Source organism: Corvus hawaiiensis, chromosome 5 (assembly GCF_020740725.1).
Source record: "Corvus hawaiiensis isolate bCorHaw1 chromosome 5, bCorHaw1.pri.cur, whole genome shotgun sequence".
NCBI classification, from domain to species: domain Eukaryota; kingdom Metazoa; phylum Chordata; class Aves; order Passeriformes; family Corvidae; genus Corvus; species Corvus hawaiiensis.
The window spans coordinates 4,958,618-4,984,783 of NC_063217.1; positions in this window are offsets into that span (position 1 = coordinate 4,958,618).

The following is a 26,166-nucleotide window of genomic DNA, read 5'->3' on the forward strand; positions in this document are numbered from 1 at the left end:
CATTCAGATAATCAGTAACAAACCTTGACAGAATTGTTTTAAATTTTATATTCCATTTTCTTAAAAGACAGAAGCAGGAGCTTTTGAATAAAAACATTTTTTAGAGGCAAAATCCCAGGTTAAGAGCTTTACCCCTGGTATGCAGTTCAATGTGGTTTTAAGAGAATATAACTCTTTTTTTTTAACTTTTGTGATTAATTTCCATTGCTGGGTGCTTTGAGCTGTGAAAACAAGGTCCCTTTGTGGTGCCTTGGTTGACTGAATCAGTCTTGGTGTAATAAATAATGGAACCAAGGGACACAATGACACTTTAAAGGTCAAATCAAAGAAACCATGGATGTTACCTTGAAAATTTGATAAAGCATGGCCTGTTCATGAGGCAACAATGGGACTGGAAAACATGCAAGAATCAGTTTGAAATTGCCTCAGAGTCTGTCCTTTCAATATGAGTTTTCCACCCCATGTTAAACAGCAGGATAATGAAGGGGAAGCAGGACAATCACAATACTACTAAATCCTTGTGTTATTAAAGAAGAGAAAATGAGAAAGGAAAAATTAAACTAAATATGAAAATGGTTTTCATAAGTTGCCATATAATTATGTCCTTCTCTCAACACACACATTTTTCTTATTTAATTCCCTATTGGAATTAATACTGATTTCTACTTAAAGCTAAAGGAGTCATATTCAAAGTGAAAAAAAATCAGTTTTGGACCATCACAAATAATTCATATTCCATGTATTTTTTGGAAATTGCCAGATGGGTCATGGCTAGATATGTCCTGGTTTGGTTTTGTTTGGTTTTCGTTTGTTTTGATCAGAAATAACCTAAACTGTTAAAAATAATTTTTAAAAAGTATGCACATGGTAAAAGGTATACATTAAAGTAAATATGAAATCAAAGCATATGAATTCATTTGCTACACAGACATCTTGCAAAAAAGTCTCTTGAGATACACAATATATTGAATAGCAAGAATGTAAATACTTCTCATTTAACCAAGTCTAATCTATTTTTTCTGTGGAAATATTTATACAAAATCACTTTGATATTTAATGAGAGTAATTGTTCCTGTTTATAATTTTTTTTCAGGTTCCCATTAAAATCATACAAAACTGAACTAATTTGGGAAGCTTTTTTAAGGGAGTAATCCTCATAGCTTTGCCTGTTTTGTCTTTGATACTGAAGTTTTAGTAATGGCCAAAATTGGGAAACTGGCAGTCTGCTCCTTGGCTGTTTGTTTTTGGTGCCACTTAGAGGAACCTTCGTTCTTTGTATCCTGGTCACTGCTTCTCTCCTTAAAAGAGCTGAGAGGATGAACAGACTAAAAAATTAGGAGAATAATACTGAACTTTGGAGATGGAACTTTTCTTTAGAGGCTGAGGAGAAGAAAAAAATATTCCCTGCTTTCATCTTTTACTGGCATAAGTGCTTTACAGATGATGTTGGTGGCCTCATTAGTTTAAGAAATTTGTTAATAGAGGTGCTAGTCTTTATTCCAGGAATCCCTGGAACATCTTTAAAATACATCTTTCTTGTGCTATGAGCATGTTCTGAGATTTCTTAAGGGACTAAAAAACTGTCAGGAGTTAAAGCTGTTTCTTTATACATATATAAAAATACATATTTATTTTTTCTAGGGGAATGGCTTTAAGCTGAACAAGGGTAGATTTAGATCATATTTAGGAAGAAATCCTTCCTTCTGAGGGTGGTGAGGCCCTGGAACAGGTTGCCCAGAGAAGTTGTGGATGCCTCACTCCTGAAAGCGTTCAAGGCCAGGTTGAACAGGGCTTGGAGAAACCTGGGACAGGGGAAGATGTCCCTGCCCATGGCAAGGGGGTGGAAAGAAATGATCTTTAAGGTCCCCTTTAACCCAACTCATTCTGTGATTCTGTAATACTTTTAAGCTTAATTCTAAGTAGCTTAGATATTGTTTTTTTTAAGCATTGACCTTTTTCCTTCCCAGTTTCTGGAGACATCATTTGTTTCTTCGGGGTTCCTAATTAAGTTTTGTAATCAAATCCCTAAAAGTCAATCCTTTGGTAAATATATTGAAATGGATGAATATTTTAACTATGATTACAACCTTACTGTACTGTGCCTAAACAAACTGCCATTTAAATAGCTGCGCTCTAAACAATCTTTTTTCATCTAAGACATTTTCTCCAAAGTCACACTTAAACTTCAAGCTCTGTATGAGAAGGATGTGCTGCTAAAAATGTTCCAAATGCCTTATCATTAGCTCCAAACTGAAGGAGATTTCCCCCTTACTTGGAAAAGAAGATAGAGAAGAAACTCCTGTTTCAGGAGAGGGTGGCTGGTTTGGATAGGCTGTGTGCCGTTTACATATCTTGTTTTTCATAGAGATAATGGAAAGTATTATCTCCATACTCCATATCAGGGGGAATGCCATGCTGTTTGGGAAGAAGACAGAACCAGCTGGCTCAGTCTTTAGCTGGCCCTAAAGCCAAAGTCCCCCATCTCTGAAGCCCACAAATGTGAAGTCCACAGGGATACTGATTTTGGTTGGGATAAAGTTAATTTTCTTCATAGCAGCCTATATGGTGCTATGGTTTGGATTTGTGACCAACACAATGTGAATAATTCAGGGACATTTTCCCTATTGCTGGGCAGAGCTTACACAGGGCCAAGGCCTTTTCTTCTCCTCATCCCACCCCACCAGCAAGGAGTTGGGATTGCACAAGACATGGAGAGGGGACACAGCCAGGAAAACTAACCCCAACTGACCCAAGGGATATCCCAGATCATATCGCCTGGTGCTCAGGATGTTTTCTTTACTTGTGTATTTGGATTTTTTTACTTCTTTAACTGTGTTTCTCTCATCCCCTGTGTTTTCTCACTTTTACCCTTCTAATTCCCTCTTCCTTTCTACTGGAGGCAGCAAACCAGGGCTGTGAGGGCCTTATCTGCCTACTGGGTTAAAACACAACAGGTTACATGAAATCAATTCTTCTGAGCTCTCCACACAACACCAAGATTATCATAGCCTTGATCTAAATGAAGAGATGGATGTGGAGGCTGGGACTGCAGATTCAGGAGCACACAACCGAGGGCTGATGCTCTTTTGCATCCTTTTTCTCTTTGCTTGGAAGATCTACATCTTATCTTACACCTGCATGGTAAACATAGGTCTTTGTGCAATCAAGAGTTTTCATTTTGTAAACTTGTGCCCATCCTTTATTAAAGGAAAACAGAGACCTCCTGGGGGCAACTCTTATTAAACTGAACACTTTACTTTCTAAATCAAGCAATTAAAAAACACTTATGAATTTTGCTTCAAAACCAAATATGGGAAAGTGCTAGAGATTTCTTTTTCCTTTTAATTTTGAGGCATGTATGTATCAGTCAGGATGAGGCATGTATGTATCAGTCTTGCAGAATTAATACAGCTCTTTTCTGTGTCAATATAATCTTGCACCTAAGCTACAGGAATTCCTGTGCTGCTTCCAAAACAGCATTTAAAATCCATTCTTTCTATACTGACATCAACTCCAATATATGCCCCAGCTGAAAGTAATGTTGAGTTTAAAGGTCAAAACCCAGACATCTCTGTGCTCTTGTAACATGCAAAAAAATGGTGAGAGACTTTCAGGGTGGCTTAAAATAGAGAAAATCCCTGTAGCCTCCAGGCATGTTTTTTAACCATGGAAATTAATAGTGAGTCACTGTTGGGTGTAAGAAACAGGTGTTTAAATGCATGCTGCATTTTGTGTCTTAAACTATATCATGGTATTCATGACCAGGGAGATGAATATCTGCAAGAGAAGCAATATGATAAAAAGAAAAATCTTCATTTGACTACTTTATTTTTGGATTATGCATGGCTGAATTCTTACTCTGAAGTTTTAGAAACTATAGCCACGTAAAGCAACTAGACCTTGTATTTTACTATCTGCTGTGAACTTGTTCATGTATCTCATGTCTTTGTAAACTTAGAGAGCTATTGGATATCTACAGGACAACATAACAAATGTTATGCAAAACAATAAAAAAGTTAGCAAAATAAATAATTATAATAGGACTTGCTCTCTAATCATTAATTGAGCAATCATATATTGTGTGGGTTTTTAAAATTTCTGCTTTTATTTAATTTGTGTGCTTACTTGCTTTATTTTATTGAATGCTGTCTCATATCTCCACTTTCCTTCTGATTTTGGAGTTGCCTCTTTATGTTATGTGTTCATTTTTCATCTGTTTTGGTATGGCAATAATGCTACACATGAAGACTGGGACACTAAGTAAGGGGAGTTCTGAATAGAGGTGACACCTTTGACTGCCATTATACCCTTTCACCTGGCAAAAGAAAAGGAATAGCATCAGAAAGAGCAGAAACAACATTTTCCCCTTGGAAATATTTAGTTTCTATAGAGGAAGTAAAATGGATTATATACTTACTCAGTAGTTTTTTGGTATGTTTGCTGTTTCTAACCAAACATTTTTCCCTTCCTTCCAATTCTGCCATGACATTTTGGAATTGAACTTTGTTCTTATTTCAGCAACACCAAAGATGTAGGAAGAGGAGAGGGAACAGAGTTGCCTTTTCTGCTTCTTTTCTCCCAGTAAAAATGAGATGGGATATTGATCCAGTGTATTTTCAGTCATCTAACAGCTAAACCTAAATTAGAAATTAGGAATGCGGTCAGAAAAGAATTATTACTTAATTTAGGTGTGCCTGGTTCTTCTCTACATGCCCCAGTGATGATGTAGAAATTCTAGGTTTTCACTTAAGATGTCCTAGGTAAGTTAAATTAAATGAGCTTCTGCTGCTGTGGCTTGACAGTCCATACTGATGTTTTTGTCTTAGCAGTACTTAAATTGTTACAGGGAAAAAAAAAAAGAGACTAGAATGATGTAACTTGAGATTTCTTTCCTGCTTTCTCAGATAAAATGCAGATTTGGTATTCTTGTCTTTTGACACAGTGGTGCACTCTTTCCTGGCTCAGACTCTGCTGGAAGGCAGCAGGAGAAGCCTTTGAGACAAGGGCATCTCGAGATACAGGCCATCAAGTTGTCTTCAGGTTTAAGGATCATTTAACCTGTTTTTTCTTGCTTTAATGTGCATGTCAACAGATGAGTCACCTTGACTCTTTATAGATATTTAGGAGAAATTGCTGTGTTAGGGTGCCATGATACAAAATATGTGGTTTCTCTCCATAGACACTGATGGTTTTCCTCTGAGGCCTCAGTATATCCTTTCATTTTTTCCATGTCTCAGCTTAATATGGACATATTATCTTTGTTGCCCCTTGTTTTCTTCTTTTGCATAAGTAGACTCTACTATTTTCTGCTGTAGGGGCTGCTTTTCAATGTATTTTGCCTGTATATAAACCAAAGTTTCTCTGTAATGTAAGCAAAGGAAGAACCTTCCTTTCTGTTACAAGGTTAAAATACTTCTGAACTTCATAAATTTCTGCTGTTGGCTGTGCAGCAGAATTACAGTGTCTTTTCATGTCTGGGTTTTTCAGATATCTTTCTGATATTATGGGGATATCTCACAATATGATCTCAAACTGAAAGATGTTAAAGGAAAAACCAGATGAGCGAACCATTTCTCTCTTTAAAAAGAGCTACATGTATACCCAGATGTATAAAAATGTCAAACAGCGTGTTCCAGTGCGGAATATGTTTAAATATGTCGTTATAATTATATTTCTGAAGTGATGCCATTAGTTAAAAAAGCAATGCTCTGAAGTAATGCTTTTAGAGAGTGCAATGTTCAGTTGGAAGTTTGTTCTCCTAGATGAGACCTTTACTCAACATCCATCCTTCAAAGATTTAAGGAAAGCAGATGTGTCTCTCATCTGCTCTGCTTTTATTAAAAAGAATGAAGAGATACTTTTGTAAGTTCTTCCACAAAAGCAGCCTAATTAAAAGGTGTGGTTATACAAAGTATTTAAAATTACTCAATTCAAATTGCCTTTTTTTTTGCTGTCCTGAGGTACAATAACTACTCCTGTGTCATAGGTTAGCAAGCATAGTCCCGGCTTGCAAAGGGGTGCCTACAGCTTCCTCTATGACCTGACAGAACCTATCAGCTGGCCAGTTTGAATATGGACAATTCTTTAAGCCACTTAAAGTTGTGACCGCCTCTGTGATGCACACTTAAGAATAGAAACCCTGAGGCAGAGGGTCTCTCTCGTTTCCAGTTCTGGGACAGGTGGCTGCAGGCCCCGTGCGGGGGCCAGTGAGCTGAGCCGAGGCCCTGCTTGGGCCAGGCCAGGCTGGGCCACGGCCATCCTGGAGCCGATGGACCCTGTTCCACCCGTGGAACCCCCCCACGGCAGGGCTGTGGGCAGCCGGAGCGGCTCGGTCCCCCCCCCCCCCCCCCCCACTTCGATAAGCCACATTCCAGCTGCAAGGCCGAGGTGAGATTAACCCTTTTAGTGCTGTGAAGAGCTGAAAACCTGAAGGAAGACAACGAGGAGATGCTTAAAGCTGAAATTCTGTTGTGAAGCTATATCAGAGTATCCCGTTGTAATTTCATGAAGATATGGGGGGGTGGAGTGTTCAACTCGTGAGCAAAAGCACCTGTGCTGAGATAGGCAGATGCTGATGCAGCTGTAATTTCATGAGAAGTCTGGACAGGGAGAGATGGACCAGATGAGGACTTTTGCTCCAAATGGGAAAGGAGAAAACCTCAGTTCCTAGAGATGCTCCCAGAGATAGTCCGTCCTAAAGATGAAGATGAGGAAGACCCTTTGCTCCCAGGGAAGGAGAAGGAGAGATGAAATGTTCTTAGAGATGAAATGCTCCCAGAGATGGGTGAAGAGAACTTTTGTTTCTGAATGGCTCAACCTTAAAATTGTACCCCAAAAACCCTCAAGAGTGGACCCTTGAAAGCAGTTGTGGGAAAAGCTGCAAGTTGGGGGAAGGGACTCACATGTGAGCAGAGAGACTCCTCTTCCTAAATGGACTGAACAATATTTGGAAGTGGGCGGCTGGCTTGTTGTGATACTGTTTTCATAGCATGAGCAAGAGAGACTCCTCTTCCTAAATGGACTGAACAAGGTTATTATGGCAGTGGTAAACAGACTGAACATCTCAAGGGTTGTCTTTTTCCATTGTCAGTGGGAGAAGGGAGGAAGGTGGGGGGAGGAGGAGAGTTCTGAAGGTGAGGGTTTTTTTTTTTTTGGTGTTTTTTTTTTCTTCTTTTTGGTCTGTTAATAAACTTCTTTATATTCTTTCAAGTTTGGTGCCTGCTTTGCGTTTCTCCTAATTCTTATCTCACAGAAGATAAACAGTAATGAGTATCTTGGACCAAACCACTACATCCTGAAAAAAGACTATTTCGGTCTGTGATCTTAAGGTTGAGGGGTTGGGCTGGAGACATGATCCATGTTTTCCAGTGAAGCTGCACTGTTCTATACAACACAGTTTTCAGGAAAGGGAGAGATACAGTAAAAAAAGAAAATGTTTTTGTAGCCTCATATACAGAGTCTTTGCCTGTTTGGATAGGAAGGCTTTGGATGACTCCTTTCCAGGGTTCTTCTTCAATACATAATATAAACATTGGTCTGTTGGATCTAAAAGCAAAAAAAAAATCGTAAGATTTTGTCACTCTTATCAGAGCTTCCAGCCTGATATTTATGGTCCTTTCCTGACAATTCCCTGAGGCTAAGGTAAGGAGCGTGTCTTCAGGACTATGGGTGAACTCTGTGTTCCCTCACAGGTGGCCAGTGGCACCACCCCCAAAGCCAGAGCTCTGCTGGAGACTGTCAGAACACAACAGGTTGTGTTTTCCGGTCCTCAGAGAGGATTCCAGGCTTTGCATGAGCAAAGTATCTCCCTTAAATCCTTACTGGTGCCCAAGAGGTGGAGGAAAGCATGCTTTCACAAAGAGATCTGTGTTTAACTCTTGTATTGACAGGTTTTATATGTCTCCCAGTTCAGGGGCTTCATACTTAAGACAATTCCTCAGGGATCTGGAGTCCATGCCAGATACCTAAAAGGTGCAATTTCATACTTCAGGCATCCAAATCTTTTTGTGTTTGTGGCCCTTGGGTCACTCCTAACTGTCCCATTGCACTTGGTCCAGGGCTTCTTTGCCCCAGGGCTTCTTTGCCCCATTCTCTTGTTATGTCTTCTGAGACTCTGATTGGAAAACAAAATGTACTACTTCTTGAAAAAAAGACTAAACAGTATTTAAGGAATGTGTTAGAAGGTTAACTTATTGCTCTAAAATCTAAGAGAAAGAGTAGAAAAAAGACTGGGAGCTACATAACTATGTAATAGTATCCTACAGAGCTACGAATATTTGAAAAATACATTAAAAGCAATCATATATAAGAATCTATGGTAGTCCCTAAGATACCCTATCTACACCTGACAGGGGGTTTGGGAGAAAGGGGTAGGGGGAAAAAGGAAGGGAAAGAAGAGATGAGTTAAAGAGAGGGAGAGAGAGAAAGAAAAGAAAGGAAAGAAAGGAAAGGAAAAGGAAAAGGAAAAGGAAAAGGAAAAGGAAAAGGAAAAGGAAAAGGAAAAGGAAAAGGAAGAAAGGAAAGAAGGAAAGAAGGAAAGAAGGAAAGAAGGAAGGAAAGAAGGAAAGAAGGAAGGAAAGAAGGAAGGAAAGAAGGAAGGAAAGAAGGAAAGAAGGAAAGAAAGAAAGAAAGAAAAAGAAAGAAAGAAAGAAAGAAAGGAGGAAAGAAAGAAAGAAAAAGAAAGAAAGAAAGAAAGAAAGGAGGAAAGAAAGAAAAGAAAGAAAAGAAAGAAAAGAAAAGAAAGAAAAGCAAATGAGATCAGCAGTCCTGGTTCGAGCATTGTTCCAGCTGATGGGGATGTCATTCCTAGTTCCAGCATTGATCCGACTGATGGGATGTCATCCCCGGTTCAAGCCTTGATCCGGATGATGGGATGTCCAGGGTCCTGGGAGCACTGCCCAGGCTTGAGGGGGGTCCTATGCATGGAGGGGTTTCCCTGCCCTGAAGACAGGTTTCCAGCTTTCTATGCAAATTTGTTGTCATGCACGGTCTGTTTTCTGGAAATGGAGGTGTCAGGGCTCTTGGGTGGTCTTGATTCTGCCCTACGCTTCATGCTCACTTCTTGGCTTTATTGCTGCCCTTTTGCGTTCCTGTGTTGTGCTTCTTTCCAGGGACTAGTAGCAGGGTGTTTGCCCCTGAAAAGTGCTGTCCTCCCTCCACATAGACCCCTTTTCCAGTCACAATTTCTTCTTTGTCATGTCCAGTTGTTCCCAGCAGTGCTGGGTTACTCCCAGCAGCTCTTGTCTGTTATTACCAAGAGTGCTTGGCTGACTCCATCCAGCTGTAGCTGTTTGAGACACACACACCGGCCTCCCGTCCTCTGGGACTCTCCACCTCTGTTGCTGCCGTGGGATGCTGAGCAGGCTGAGGGCCAGCCAGCCTGTGTGGGGCCCGGCCTGGTGCTGGCAGCGGGGCACAAATCCTCAGGCTGTCCCCCATGCAGGGACACCGGCACAGCCTGCTCAGAGCCCGGAGTGCCCGCCTGAAGCGGGAGGGACGTTGCCGGTGCCCAGCCTGCGGCCTGTGGAGGCCATGGGCCTGCGTGTGCCTGAGCGAGGCCTGTGCCTGCTCTTCTGCAGGACTGCTCGGGCCTTGGTCTCTGTTCCCTTTCACCTGGGACTGGTCTTGGTCTCTCTTGGCTTCCCTTTGGGACAGTTAATCGCTGTCATCTTGCCCTTGAAATGGGATTTGGGCTCTGTCACCTTGCCCTTGGGCCAGATCTTGGTCAAGAGAGTCTTTCCACTCTTCTTTAGCCAAGGCCGCCTCCTCGGTCTCTGGCACTGGCAGGACTGACCCTGCCACTGCCCCCACCTGCTGCCCGCTGAGGCCATGGGCTTCTGGCCAGCTGGGCGAAGGGCTGGCCTGGCTGCAGGGGCTGTGTGGGGCAGCTGCTGGCTCTCTGCCCCTGCAGCTCTCACCTGTTCGCCAAAGGCAGGAGAAGCTGCCATGGCCTCCTCTTGTGCCTTGGACGCTCTGGCCGGGGCAGCACCTGCTGGCTCTGAGCCCTGGCACCGGCTGTGGCAGGAGCCGTGCTGGGCATGTCAGCCACTGCCTCTGCTGCTGCCTCAGGGCCCAAAGGGCTGAGACAGCCGGGCACCTCCTGGGCCCAAAGAGCTGAGACAGCCGGGCACCTCCTGGGCAGCAGTGTCAGAGTGCTGCTCCTTCACTGGGCCCAAGGGGGATGTCCCAGAAGTGGTAGCTGATATAATTTTCCCCCTGGGACAGCTCTTCGTCATTGCTGTCTTCCCAGTGGGAAAGCTCTTTTTTACTGTCTTCTTCTTCTTGGGACAGCTCTTCATCAGTGTCCCATTCCCTTTGGGACAGCTCTTGGTGTCTCTGGTCTTCCTCTTCATTTGGAAAGTTTGCTTCCAGCCGGTCCAGCACCCTCTCATCACTGGGCATTTCCTCCAATTTCTGGAGAACTGGGCTGGTTTCCCTGAGCAGGGGCAGTGTGTGCTCTGCACGGGCCAGGCACCTCATGTTCAGATCCTGTGGGGGCTTCCTCTGGGACAGGGTGCTCAGATTCTCAGCAGGCTTTGCAGGCAGTGGCAGAGATGTGCCGGGGAGGTTTTGCCTCCCCATTTGCCCACAGGACACTGCTGGGTCCTGCTCTGTCTCTTGCCTGCAGCATCATGTCCCTGGAAGCCTGCCCGGGGGAGCTGACACAGGCCTGCCGTGTGCCTGCTCCTGCTCTTCTGTCGGTCGCTGGCTGGGCCTCTGCATCCCAGCAGAGACCATGTGGGACACTCGCGAGACAGCTCCTGTACGGCACGTGGGTCTCCTGCGATGTGCGGCTGCCTACCGAGCTCCTTGTCTCCAGCTCCTGAGAAGGCTCTGTCTCACAGAGCAATGGCAGTGCTGGGCCCTGCTCTCCCAGGGCAGCTGGCACAGCCGTGCTGTGTTCCCGGTCCTGCTGGGCTGTCGGCTGCTGGCTGGGCCTCTGCATCCCAGTGGAGGCCATGCAGGACACTCGCACAGGAATGTGGCTCCTGTATACGGTGTATGTCTTGTTGGATGTGCTGCAGTGCAGGGCAGCCCTCAGGCTCCAAGAGCTTGTGGCTGTGCCCTGCTCAAGGCAGTTGCCCCAAGAGTTGGTGTTCGTCTTCTCCTCCATTGCCATCTCTGTCCTCCTCTGCAGCAGAGCTCTCCAGGAAGCTGCTTCCTCATGAGGGAGCAGAGTGGCTCTGCTGGGAGGAGATCCCTGTGGGTCAGGGCAGTGACACCCTGCAGTGTCACATCAGCCCCTCGGTGCTGATGGGGCCCCGAATCACCAAGGGCTCTTGGAAGGCGCCTCTGTCACAAAGGGCCACACCCGGCACACCTGGAACAGCGGGACCACTCAGATTTGGCTGGAAATGGCTGCACCTGCAGGGCTCAGCCCCTGGACTTCCAGACTTGTAGGCCCTGCTGTGCCCAGGTTCTCGTAAGGCTCTCAGCACAGCCCCACACGACATCCTGATCTCCAGACTGGACAGCCCTGGCTGTGAAGGCCAGGTGACTTGGTGCAGGAGCAGTTGTCTGGATGGACACAGCTGGGGGCTGTGGTCAGTGCTCCATGTGCAGGTGGAGGTGAGGGATGAGGGATGACCCCTCAGGACTCTGCCATGTGATCAGGGCTGTGTAATGTCATTATCAGTGTCACGGAGAGTGGGATTGAGCTCACCCCCAGCACCTTTACAGCTGACAGGAAGCTGAGCTGGACAGGTGGCACAAGCGAAGGAAGGGACCATCCAGAGGGACCTGGCTAAGCTTGAGCAGTGGGACTGCAAGAACCCAGTGTGGTTCAGCAAGTTCAAAGTCCTGTACTGGTGACAGGGCAATTCAAGGATCATGGAGGTTGGAAGAGACCTTCTAGATCTTCTAGTCCAACTGTCCAGCCAGCACCATCACAATCTCCCCTCAAGCACAGCCCCAAGTGCCACATCCAGAGTCCTCTTGAGCACTTCTAGAGACAGAATGGTTTGCCAGCGGAAGTAGGCTTCTGTTAGGAATCCCCTTACACTAAACACACCTGACAAAATCCCAAATGCAGTAAAAGGGGCCACCTAACAACACTGACAGTCTACAGGTTGAATTTCTTTCATATTAGTCTGCAAAACTCACCAAGTTTTTTTAATAAATTACATACCTGACATGGAAATGGGTAGGGTGGTGCCTGATATCAAAAGCAAAAAACCCTTGCAACATTGTTAAAATAAAAAGCAGACCTTTTTTTGGAAGCTTCCAGTTTTTCCAGTGGTCATGGGCACACAGTTCTACAATTTTATAAGTTTTACAAATTCGCATATTTAACAAATTTTGTCCAGTTAGAAGAGCAGTTGGTTTGGTAAACTATGTAACCTTTGTAAAGCAGTATTTGCTGATGAGAAATTAAGATTCTTGTTCAAAGATGTACAACAAATGTCTGACAGAGCCAGGGAGACGACCCCCTTGTCCTTTATTCCAGCTACCGTCTACAACTTATTGTTTCTCCTGCCTGTGTATTGATCACACATTTATTTGTTGACTGCTTGCCATGACAAGGCCAGCTGATAAGGTAAACATGCAGAAAGAAATCCAACACAATCAAAAGAAAACAATGTACTCTGGAGATTTGCAGCTATCACTTAAAAGGAGGGCAGATAAGAGAATAATAGGGGTGGTGCCACCTCCTCAAACCTGTGAGTTCCTGAAGCTTTTGAATACGTGGCTCTACAATTCTTCCTGTTGTTTCTCTGTCAATTTTAAACCTTATAATGTGTCTTTGTTTCCAGAAACTTTTTTTTTCTTTTTTGCATGCGTGTTGCCTTTTGTTTGAAATCCATGTGGCTATGTGGGGGAGAATAAGCTCAGGATCTGGTCCTAAGAGCTGCTTCCTCATGTGCCAAGTAACAGGAGAGGGAAGACGGTCTGTTTTTCAGGGAGGGCAGGAAAGGTTGAAGTGCTTGTGTGAAAGGTTCATAGGTGAGAATTTGGATGTACATATTTAAAGGAAAAATAGTTAGCAAAAATGAATGGTAAGAACGTACCAGACCTTAGAGTACAAAATAGTTCCTCTTGCTTTCCTCTCATAGCTTGTAGACCTTTGGTCAAGTAACAGATGACTTGTGCTCTTAAACATATGCATATTCCCACTGAAATCCATGCCTTCCATGTGTGTTATTTTGTTATGGTGATCTACCTAAACTTCAGGGAGGAGAAACATCTTCCATATCAAAGGAAACAACAAGAGGAAATGATTGTCACAGAGAAACAGTGAACAATCAAAGGGCTTTCACCATAAGAAAAATTGAAAAGAAGGTTTCTTGGGGTGTTTTGGAAGGAATTTTTACATTGACAGGTGTTGATAGGACAAGGGGTAATAATTTTAAACTAAAAGAGGAGAGATTTAAATTAGATGTTAGGAAGAAATTCTTTATTCAGAGGGTGTGGAGACACCAGCATAGTTTGCCCAGAGATGGGGATGCCCATCCCTGAGCAACCTGGTCTAGTGGAAGGTGTCCCTGCCCCATGGCAGGGGGGTTAAAACAAGATGATCTTTAAGCTCCCTTTCAACCCAAAGCATTCTATGATTTTGTGAATTTCTATATTTTATTTGCCCCCGATCACCCTGGAGTTTCCCCTGTTCATTTCTAGAGCTTAGGCACTTTTTTCCCAAATGCTTATTTCATACTACGTATTTTCACAATAGTTTAGCATTTACTGTAATTAAGTCTTTACTGATTCGACACAAACCAACAACTGCATTTTATTCTGGAAGTCAGCTGAAAAATGTATTTAATCTACTGAACATGGACAATACACTCGCGAGTGCAGCTGGCATGTAATAAACTCTATTATAATTTTTGTACCTCTTCAAACAGTATCCATCACATATTGATATTTGCAGCCAGAGATTCTAATTGATAGGCTGCATATAAAGTCTGTGCAGTACAATGAACTAAACACCAGCTACACTTAGATGCATTTTGAATAGGGTTTTGCATTAAGAGAATTCTTTGATGTGGAAATTATTTTTCATTTGAAATTCATCCTCTTAACCTCTACTGAACAGCATTATATTTTATTGAAATAGGAGGCTTAGTGTAGCACAGAGATGCAGAGAGTCCAGGAACCTTCCCAAAACTACTGAACTTCAGGTACAGGACTGCACATTTGTCCAAAATACATATCTGTGCACATGGATGGCACACAATCATGACATCACTTAACACCTATCTATGATTTGGTCCTCTGCAAAGATATAAAATACCATTTACTTAGTCCATGCTGAATTTTGGATGCCCTATTTTTAGTTTTCAAATTTGCTAAAATATAACAGATTCATGCTATTATTTCCTGTTCATATTGTTTGAAAATACTTTCCTTTTTCAATTATATTTATTCATTCCAACTGCAAACCCACCAACATTTCAAGGCAATCTAGACAGGACGCCTGCACAGTACAATTAAAGGAAAATGACAGTAGGGAAATTGCTTTACTTGCAGAAGGAAAGGCTTCTGGATTCCAAGTTATTAACCCAACATCACTTATTGCTGTGGAAAGAGTGAAAGAAGAATTTCTCCCTCTTCTATACTTTTCTTGTCCCACACTCATTTGGAGAATGATTCCTCCCATTCAGGCTCTGTACCTGGATGCTTCTGCTAATAGAATAATCAGTTTCATAGACATTGTTGATTAAGTTAAATACTTATAAATATTTATAACACTTTGCATACTATCCAGAGATAAAAAAGGAGAAAATTAATGGTAAACTCCTTTCTATATTTTTTTTTTTTTGGCCTGTTATCCATCTGGTGATGGGGAGGTTTAGAAGTAGTTGTCATAGTAACAGGGCAAAATAACTTTTAGAAACTGCAACTACTACATTATAATAGTGGAGTAATTTTCACAGCCTTGGATTTTTCTTTTCCAGGTTTTGCTTGAACTAAATCTCATGCTGGCAAGATGTAAGGTGCACTGTGGGTTTGTTGGTTTGTTTTGGTTGGTTGGGGTTTTCTTCCCCGAGGTTTTTAAGAGGTTCACAGACAGAATGAGAACATTTAAATCAGATCCCTGAAACAGGCATTACTGCTCCACAAACAACTCCTACCTTGAGTAGTGCGTATGTCACCAAGGTACCAAGGCTCCCTCCCCATTCCATGCTCAGCACCTGTGTTCCTGAGTAGGAAACCACCTACACAGTGGGAAATGCCAAGGAAAAGGATGTGTTTGACCTCCCACCACTCCTGAGGCCATAAATCCATGCATGCAAAGCTGGATTCATCCCTGAGAACGGCAGGTATTTAGAAGAAGCAAAGTTAAAAGCTAAGCCAGTCTAGGCTCCTTGGAGAGTCAAGAGAGTACTCACAGAGAATAAACTCAGGCTGTGTCTGTGCTGAGTCACCTGCAGATCTGCTGTTTCTCATTAGTGCTAATACTGCTGGGAAGCAGAGCTCTGGGGGGCAACCTGACTGGGACATTTCAGGAAGCTCCTGAGTTAGGGGGAAGAACTTCAGAGTGCATCATCTTCCCCTGAGAGCAGCTGCCTAAATCAGGAAAGCAAAGTTTTCCACTAATTTTTTTTTATTTGTTTGCTTAATCAGAAGACTGTTGGGCAGTCTTCTGATTATATATAAATATAATCTTTATCTATATCTATAGTCTTCTGATTATATAAAAATAGCAACAGAAATAGGGGAAGAAGTCAGGCTGCACAGATGACTGTTTTGAGAATTCAGCTAGGAGCAGAAATAACTCCTCTCTGCTTGCAATATCTCTGGCTCTTGGGTGTGAAACAAAACCACAGTCCCATTTGCAGTTCTGCTCCCTCTTAGCTGTGCCCAAGCTGCTGCTGACACCAGGTCTGCATTTGGCTGCTGCTCTTGCAGCTTTGTCTGCAGTGTCACCCAGTTGTCACCTGCTATCCTGAACATTTTGCTCAAGTCCAACATCCTTCCTAGCATGGAAAAAGGAGGAGAGAGTTTTGTCCCAACAACATTTCCTATTTGTCCACCTAAATGAGTAAAATGCTGAGAGTCAGAGCTCAGAACTGGGTAGACCTTGAACCCAGTATTTGAGGGTCTGTGAGCTGGAAAGAGGGAGAGAGGGAAGCTGAAATCACTTAGTGATTCTCTCCTTGTTTCTGGTATTCTCAGCCTGTCCATGAATTGAATCCTGTTATCCCAATATTCTTGTATTCTTCTAGGCCTCTCTAAGTGATGAGTTCCCGAACTCCATACCGCATCTGTGACACACAGTCACCTCACAGGACTGAAGATGAACTCTTAAACAAGAAGTCTATATAAAACAGTTAAATAAAAGGAAATAAACCCCAGTCATTCTGGACTAATGAGATGATAGAAAACTACTGTATCACAAATATAACTATAGCCTGTCTCTAAGTTTTATTGTTGTTCTCGATATTAAAGTAAAACTGCTCAGCATTAACAGAATCCCTGTGGATTCAACTTCTCAAAGACTTTTGAAGAATGCAGTTCTAAAGAACTTAGATCAGGAGTGAATGCTAGTCACTGGGGAGGGCAACCAATAAAATGATACACTCCTTTTTAAAAATTGTTTGTCCACGGTGCATATACCCAGATGCCTTTTTCATTTTTTAGTATCTCTTCCCTCTTCTCTTTGCAGCCTGGCTTGTATTCACTGTGCAAGGCAACAGAGATGAAATCATTCCTCATATATGCACTGACTGAAATAAGAAGTATGAAGGTACAGAAGTTAACACATCCAACATGTATCACAAATACTAAACAGGGGCTGGCACAAATCTGGAAATTCCTGAGGTGTGCTTTGGAGTGCCTCAAATATATACTGCAAGTAGCAGTACTTCCACAGGGAATACTGGACCTCTCCTGAATGAGCCACAGCATCCAAATGAAGCAGGAAGCTGCAAATGCAACAGGAACCTGGATTTGGGCACTGCAAAGCTGGAACTCCTGAGCTATTTAGTTCAGCTTGCTGTCCAGATCAGGACACATCTGTGCATTCTTTTAATTATAAACACAGATCAGCTTTTCCAGGAAGGTCATAGTAAGGCCATAATTAACTCATTAAGCAAATTGTTCCACTATCTGATCAGGCTTTTAGTTCAGTATTTCCGTTAGCTCTTAATATCTAAATGGAAAGGATAAAATTATCAGCTGGTATCAATCCGGGAAGTGCTGCCTACAGTCAACAAAACTATAAAGAGTTACAAATAAATTAGGGTCTGGTCTCCTAGCAGCATTCTCTTCTTACATTGTTGCCCTCCTTGTGTGTTTACTTTATTGGAAATTTTTAAGATTCAGTCTGTCATGCAGAAAAAGCCTTGAAGGGAGATATATTCATGCTGTGGTTAAGTAAAGCACACTTTACTATCATAGGAGAGAAACATAATTAGACAATAAGAGGACAGCAAGAACCGAAGAACTGCATTTATACGATGGTTTGTGTTATGTGCTGATATCACAGAATCATAGAATTACAGAATGGTTTGGGTTGGAAGGAACCTTAAAGCCCATCTCATTCCCACCCCCTGGAATGGACAGGGACATCTTCTACTAGGCCAGGTTGCTCCAAGCCCCATCCAACCTGGGCTTGGACACTTCCAGCATAGAGGAAGCATCTACAGCTTCCCTGGGCAACCCTCACAGAAAAGAATTTCTTACTAAGATCTAATCTAATTCAAAGGCTTTGATTTCTACCTCTACTTTATGCTACTCAAGAGGCAGGACCCTGCCTTGATTCCACTGTGTGACTCAGAACCATCTTCCTTTTCTTTTTATTCATCAGATAATAAGTTAGAGCTTGATTTAGAGATAAATTACAGACTCCCTCTGATTTTGATGAATGCCAATGCCCCCAGAGGATTTATGCTGCAGCTGGTGTGCACTATTTTCCCAGCCACTTAGGTAGTGAGCCAGGAAGTGTAAGATGTCATCTACTAGGCCATTTAGATACTGAGAAGATTTGAACACTTTTATGGATCAAAACTTTATTGCTTATACTGCAGATTTAATCCCAAATAGCATAATACGCAAAACCTAGGAAAATCACTTTTTTGTCCACTTTATAGTTATAAAATGGAGACAGAGGGACCTATAGGTATGGTCATAGTGAATAAAACCAAAGGATCATTCATTCCACTGCTTTGTTTCTCACAATGGCCAGTAAGATTAATTCAAGGCTGAGACACCTAGAATTAAATATCTAAACCCAAGGAGATTCAATTCATAGGTCCTAGATGATATGCATGGACATGTCACAGGATCTACTGAGCCTCTGCGCCCTCCTGGAGGATCAAGGGGAGGCAGCCAGTACTCACAGGACATCTGAGACAGCACTAACCTGTGTTTGAACTACACTCTCCAGAGTTTGGGGAGTTAGTTGTGTATCTCATCCAGTGAAGTGCCTACAATGTGGCAGCTGAATCCCCCTCCACATTTCAGTGATGACTGCACTGGTGCTGCACGTCGTGGAAGTGCACACACAAATGGCTGCATTTGCATCTTAGTGTCTTCCTTTGCAAGTTTGGTCCCATTCTAGAGAATATTTTAAAAGCAAGCAAGATTACATCCAGGGATATTCTCAACAAAATACCTCCTCAGTGAGGACTCTCAGATTTTGGCAATCTAGAGGCTTGGGTTTTCTGAAACAGATGTTGAATCCAAATATTCATGCCTAATATGTCCTGGAGGACCTTCTTTCCTGATATTTTGCTATTCTTTTTCAAACATTAATCTGTATTTTTGGCCTCTGTACCATTCTGTGGCAATTATTTCTACATTTTTAGTGTTAATTTATTTAAAACCTGCTGTTTGTTAATGCCTTTGGGCACTCATCTGTATAAATGAATTAGTATTTCCCTATTCATTTTCTTTCATGTTGTTCACAGTTTTATAAACTTCTGTTTAAGTCTCTTTTTTTTTTTTTTTAGACTGAGGCATCCTAATTTATTTAATTTCTTATCCTGAAAAACACCATATACCTCCAGCCATTTTATTACTTTTTCTGTATCTTGTTTAGACCCTGGTAAACAAATTATTTGGCCATGGTGAATATGTATGACATGTAAAACATGTGTAAGTCATTGCCCAAACTCCTAAAAATCACTTCTGAGAGGTCTGTGTTTCATGTGGGGAATCTCTGCCAGCTCAGTAAAGAGTTTAGGGACGAGATGCCTCCAATTCCATCATTGTAGATGAATCCCTTTTATTCCTGCCCCAAACATCTGATTTAGACCATGGAGAAGATGGAGCAGACATCCGTAAGTTCTCACTGCTTCCCTGATAATCTGGCCAGAGCTACATTCTTTTCTTACATGTAATATTTGAAAGCAAGAAGAAACAAAACCCCAACCAAACCATACAAAACAAAAAAGAAGAGTATAAAAAGTTCACAGGGCTCCTGGAGAGGCTTTTCATATAGATTAAAAAAGGGTTAAGGAAAATGTCCCACTGGCTCTGTTGGCCAGGAGAAGTGCTTAGTGAGCCAGAGAATCTCAGAGTACATGTACCCATGGCACAAAAGTAAGAAGCAAATAATCAATTGGATGCTTTATCAGCATGGTATTCAATTAAATTTCAATTAAGAAGGAAAATAATGCAGCAGTCATTATCTAAGCTGTGGCCAGGTCCTTAAACCAAATGTCAAGATACCCTTGTCAATTTGCAAACAGTTCAGATAAGGATTAAAATTCTCCAGACTGCGCAGGAAGCCACTGTGAGCATTCCTAATGGTCTCTCTGTCCTAGTCTTGGAAACATTTCCAGTTTCTTGTTTACCAAATTTAATGCCTCTCTTTTGAAAGATAATTCAATAAAACCTTTTTGAATATAAATTTAAAGAAGTAAGAATGAGACATCATCAGGAATATGTGATTGCTAAACCAGAATAATTCCGACTTTAGCATGCTAAAAATTGCGTTATTTCTCAATGGAAATTGTTTTCAGATATAAGAAGATGCCAGCTTGATGGCAAGCACCTCCAATCCAACATCCACACTTTATTTACCACTTCAATAACCAAGCCCTAAAAAAGCAATTTTTCTCTATTTCTTGGCTTGCCTGCCTTTGCTTGCATAAGGCAAAAGAAAAAAACAAATAGCTGAGTAATTGTAGAGTGTTATTTTACAAAAGGACCATTTTGACTAATGTTGTCTTCCTTAGTGACTGTAGTAGTCCCACCAGAGCAGTAGAAGATGAAAACCGATTTCAATTTATGGCGAACAGAACGTAGAATCATGGAGATATTATGTGCTATATTGTGTCTAAAAAAGAAACAGAAAAGAGACATTCCAGGAACTAAAGAAACAGAAATGTAACAGATTTTTATCCCAGTCCCATAGATGGAGTCTGTTTGGCTTTCCATCAGGTATCACAGCTTCTGGCCTTTGGCAAATTTTGACCTCTCCATCCCTCTGTTTGAAGTACCACAGCTTGTGGCAGCCCTTGGAGTGCACAGATGTGAGCTTTCATTGCCTGCGCTTCTTCCTCAATTGTAATGTGTTTTAAAATCCACTTCTTACTTTTTCAAACTCCTCCTGTAACAAAAATGTAGGAAGCAAATGTGAGTCAAGTGTGCTTTTTCCGTGAGTAGCAGCATGCTGTTATTCCTGTATTGAGAGCTGTGCCCATACACACTAAAAAAATTGCTCTGTTACATGTGTTTTTCTTGACTATGATGATTTTTGAATCATTCCCCTGTTGAGAGCTGGAAGGATACCACAATAACTTGGATTTTTGTCTTAGCTTTTTTCCTTGCATGTCCTTCGTACTCAGACTAGTTATGCGTTTCTCTTTTTCTTGTTCTTACTTTTCATGGCTGTCACTACCTTTTCACTTGCTAAGGGACATCTCTCTCCCCAGCTGGATGTTCTTTCCTTTCATCACTTTCCTTGTGTGATTACAATCCACTGATGCCTTTGGCATATTGTCCTGTGTCAGCAGACCAGGCTATATTAGAGGCTGTTGAATAGACAGAATTTAAGCTCAGGATTAAAGTGTGTTTTGATATATGCCATTTCTCTGTTCCAAGTGGATAATGATTTATTGATTTATGGTTTTTATTCACTACAAAATCAGGTCCTATTTTATACCTGCAGGTAAAAGCTATAGGCTACCTACTGAGCTCTGGATGCCTCACTGCTAAATTTGATCCTCTCCCCATTTTATTCAGGAATAGAAAGGCTGCTGTGTCTCACTGAAGTAAGTCTAGAGAGATTCACACCCTTCAGGGATAGTTGCTTCCATAGTTTTTGGGAGCATCATTATTTTAAACCAAGCACAGAGGCCAGAGCAGTTACGACATCACATGGTGGAGTAGGAATACCACTTGAAGGAGTGAGGTTTTTCCCTGCAGGACACAGACACTGCTATTGGCAGTGCAGGCAGAGTCTGTGGAGAGTTGTCTTTCCTATGCACTACAGCTGGGGATATATTTGTTTTTAATTATTATTTTGCTCTAGCCTGTGTCACAATGCAAAATGCAAATTGGTGTTGACTAACACCACCTGGGAGGCAAATCAACCTAAAAGAATAAAATATAAATACAATCAAGCCAATAGTTCAAACCTATATATGGTAATATATTTTTTGGGCAGAATATAAAAAAGTAAGTTCCACTTTTTTCTAATTTGATATGACATTTTATTTCTGAATTTATTCTGCGGAACAACTCGAGCTATTTGAAGAATAGATGAAAAATTAACTTTTTTCTTAAATAAATCTTTACTGTGTTTGCAAGCAAAGAACAAACCAGAGATTTGCACAGATATGTAAAAGTTTCACTCTGGGCCTGGAAAATGCCAGTGGAGAGCTGTGCAAGAGAGATCACAACTAGAAAGATAGCATGCCTTCTTTCTTCCCTGGAAAGCATCTGCCCTGTTCAAAACAGTGGGATTTTCCCCTAAAAATAACCATATGGGATCAGATTGCCTCTCCAATAGCTCAGGACCTTGTCTTTGACCATGGCCCATAGTGGATGCTAAAAAAGACTAAGAAACCAGAACAAATGTAGTACTACTTTTCTGGAAGATGTTCCCAAGATTTAGATGTCTGCATCTCAGGGATTTTGTGACCCAGAAGAGCTGTCTCAACCAGAGACAGATTTTTCTTGCATTGATGATTCCATTGACTTCTTAAGTGTCTGTGACTTTTGTATCACCAAAATTCTGTGACAAGAAATTCCGCAGGATGACAAAAATGACATGTTACCTTTTTTCATTTTCAGCCAGTCAGTTTCTCATCTCTCTACACAAACCTACCTTAGTTTATAGGGGAAAGAAAAGGACATTTTTTCCTACTGAGAATTTTTTTTCATTCTTCCATTGACACAACAGACTGAGCCTCAGAAACAATGTACAAAATCAGCCATGTGGAACAGCAGCACTTTCCTCATCATTGCTTACGCCCCATTTGATAAATGTATAATTTTTGAGTCTTATGAGCCATGGATTAAATAGAATTAGATGAGTCTGAACATGAGGATGTTTGTAGAGCTTAAGTAGGAGAAGAGAAGGAGAATTGGTGATATAGAAGGGAAGAAAGAGGAGAGTGAGAGGGCGTTGTGGTTTCACTCCAGCCAGGAGCCAAGCCCCTCAGAGTCCCTCACTCGCTACTCCACCAGCAGGATTGGGGAGACAACCAGAAGGGTAAAAAGTAGAAAACTTTTGAGTTGAGATAAAGAGAGTTTAATAGGGAAGGCAAAAGCCATGCACACATACAGAGAAAAACAAGAAATTAGTTCACTGCTTCCTATGTACAGGCAGGTGTTTATTTATCTCCAGGAGAGCAGGGCCCGATCCCACGTAAGGGTGACTTGGGAAAATGAACGCCACGTCTCCAAATGTATCCCCTTTCCTCCTTCTTCCCCCACTTTACACACTGACCATGAGGTCACATGGTCTGGAATATCTCTTCGGTCAGTTGGGATCTCCTGTCTTGTCTGTGTCTCCTCCTACCTCCCAGGCACCCCCAGCCCCTCCCCAGACTGGCCTTGGCTCTGTGTGAGCCCTGCTCAGCAACAACAAAAACATCTCTGTATCACCAACCCTGTGTTCAGCACAAACCCAAAACACAGCCCCAAACCAACCACTGGGAAGGGAATTAACTCTACCCAGCCAAAACCAGCACAGAGGGAGAAGAAAAAACCATGAAACCTAGAAAACACAGTTTGCAATTGTGCTGTTCAGCACAGAGGAGAGCTGGCCCAAAACTCCAGCCCTGAACTCGCTGAACTTTGTATATTGTCAAGCACATGTGGGCTTCACATGTGGTGGTTTAGGCTCCTGTCTGTTACTACTCCTACCAACATTTGGCACAAAAATTACTGCCATCTTCAAGGATCCTGGTGGAATTTTCTAATGGCAATTGTTCTGGACGTTGCCCCTGCAGGGCAGCTGCGACAGTACTTAATTTGTAATCAGGCAGTTAATTGTGACTTGCTTGACTTTGCTCAGCAGGACAACATGGGAGCCCAGAACAGCTCCTGTAAACCTTGTTCCCTGTCTAAACATTTGGCTTCTCACGGCTGCTGCAGGGCAGAAGCAACAGCATGTCCTGGGGTGATGTCTGAAGCTGCTTTATTCCTTAACTCTCCGCTAAATGCCCAAGGACGCTGTGCCTTTAGGATAGACCCAGGGGCGGGGCTATGGGACCGGGTGCGGGTCGGTTTAACGGCTGAGCCCAACGGCTCGGGGGGCTCCGGGGCTCGGCGGGGCTCGGGAGGGAGTGCACCAGGAGCGCTGTGCTGCTCTTGGGGTTTCTGTTGTGTTCCGGCTAGCGGCTTGTTCTTGTTATTTTTCCCTTCCCTTGCCTCACTGCTTCCCTTCCTTCCTCTCCGGTCCGGAGGGCCTGCAGGGTGGCCCTGGCTGGTCTGAGCCCGTGAGTGTATTCCCTCTCTGGGAATTTGTTGTATTTTGAGGGGTTTTTTTATCCTGTTCTACCCTGCTTTGTTTGGTGTTAATAAACAGTTTGTTTTTTTCCACTTTCACTTGCTGTGACCCACTTGTCTTATTGGTGGAGGAAAAAGGGGAGGCCCTTTTCCCTTCAGAGGAGACACTCATTCCGGAGTGTCTCCTCCTGAAATTTTGTCTCCAAAACAAAGACACAGCACAAGGCAAGTTGGAAGTGGAGGTGTAAACACCATCTTTGTCTCCTTAGACAGCAATAACAGAACTGCAGGATATTTCAATACTTCTGAAAACCATACCCACCCACAGAGGGCCATACTCATCTCCTTGGGTCTGGCCCCACACTTTGAAAACATTTTCTTTGTGCGAAATATAAACAAGCCTTTTCTCATCATTCTCAAGGTCTTTTTTTGTGCAGTTACAGAAAGCTAAACCAATGCACCAGTGGGAGAGGGTATGTGAACTGGGGGTTCCTTGTGGCAATAATTAACCAACAGGCAGAATTTCTTGGGTGGCTTCTGCCCCTGATGGTCACTAGTGTGAGTACATAATGAGATGTGACTGTCACAGGCCTGAGGCAAACGTCTGAATCTAAAAAACAGTCTGCAGAGACCAGCTGGAATCATAACCTACAAACTTCTATTTAATCTCTTTCAGGTTTTTTATCATGTGGGAATGTGGGGCTCTTTTTTATGATCTTCCTTTTTTTTAAGTGGGACAGAGTATATTGTTTTTAATTGACTTGCTATCTCCCATAGACACAGAATGACCCCAGTCCCTAACCCTGAAAGCATTTTTCAAGAATAACTTTCAGGAACATATGTTGGAAACTGAGACATACTCTGAAGGAAGCGAGAGAAAAAGAGTTCAGAAAATAGAAGCAGACTGTAGTAGTACTGTAGTAACACACTTCATTTTTCATTTACTCATTTGTATGTGATTTTTAATTTTATGTATTTTTTTAACGCTGAGGGACTCCACAGGAAACCGAAAGAGGTGAATGCTATTAACAGCTGCTGAGTCCTGAGTATTTTTGAAGGTCAGGTGGTCATTTAGTTATTTAGATATAAGCTTAGAGATACAGCTTAGCATGATAAAAACACACTGCAGGATCTTATGCTTTGTGACTCTTGTAAGATAGCTCCCTACTTAAAATTATCATGTGGTATTCATATTAATCCATATACATGAATTATTTATACTCTGGATTTGTCCTTTCTGCCCTTTCAGCCTCCTTTCAGTCATGGAGATGACTAACCTAGAACATCACCTCACTGTCACCCGTGTGTTCCTGTCATAGAGTACTAGAGAGCCAAAAATGCAGTTTAACACTTTATGGAAAGGCAGAAAAGGAGGCTAGGAATGATTGAAATTGTGTATATAATTAACCACATGTATTCTTTTGTTTGAAACTATGGAAGAAATTAAACCCCAAATTATTCTGCATTTCCTGTCTCTTGGAATGGTTGTCTACATGACTGTGATATTCCTGATTTTCCTTAACCATTTTTAAAGTGATGTGTGGGATCTTCTCTATGCCTTCCTTCTAAAGGGTGAGGAGAGCTTTTTGGTTGTTAGTCCAAACTAGCCCTTTATTCTCTCTTCTTGCACATGCACTGATTTAGATGGACTTGATGACTGAAGAGAAAGCTTTCTTAGACACAGAAAAATAGGATAAAAAGAATGCAGAAATACAATAAATATAGGATAAATAGGATAAATATAGGATATAGGATAGAAGGTAGGAAGGGATATGCAGCCAGGTCTAGCTTCCTACCATCCTGTTTAATAGTGATATGTGAACCACCTGAAAGTGAAGAGCTCAGCTTGAGGCCCAGAGAATGTTTCTTAAAATCCAGGTGTTCAGCAGGAATATTCCACATGACATTTCTCTTTCTTCTCCATCTTTCCCTCCCCTGCCACACAGACAGACCATTATCTGTCTCTTCAGGCAGTGTAACAAGCCAAGTGCCATGAGGACAAAAACCTTCAAACCTTAAAGCCTGCAATTTGCCTGAGGAAGAGAGAATGAGCAGAAAAGGTCAGACACACGAGTGATGTCTTGGTCCTGATGTCCCTTTGGCTTTAGTGAGCTCCCAGGCAATTGTAATATATTGCCAAGCACAAAGGTGCCTTAGGACCCAGCCCTCAGAGACTGAATGCTTTGGGCACAGCCCTCCCTTTTCTAGTGCTTTGAAAGGCTGGCAGCAAAGCTCAGGTCAGGTAGAAGAAATCACGCTGCAGAATTATTTCTCACCTGGATAAATCATTCTTTTCTCCCTGTGTGACATTTTTTGCAA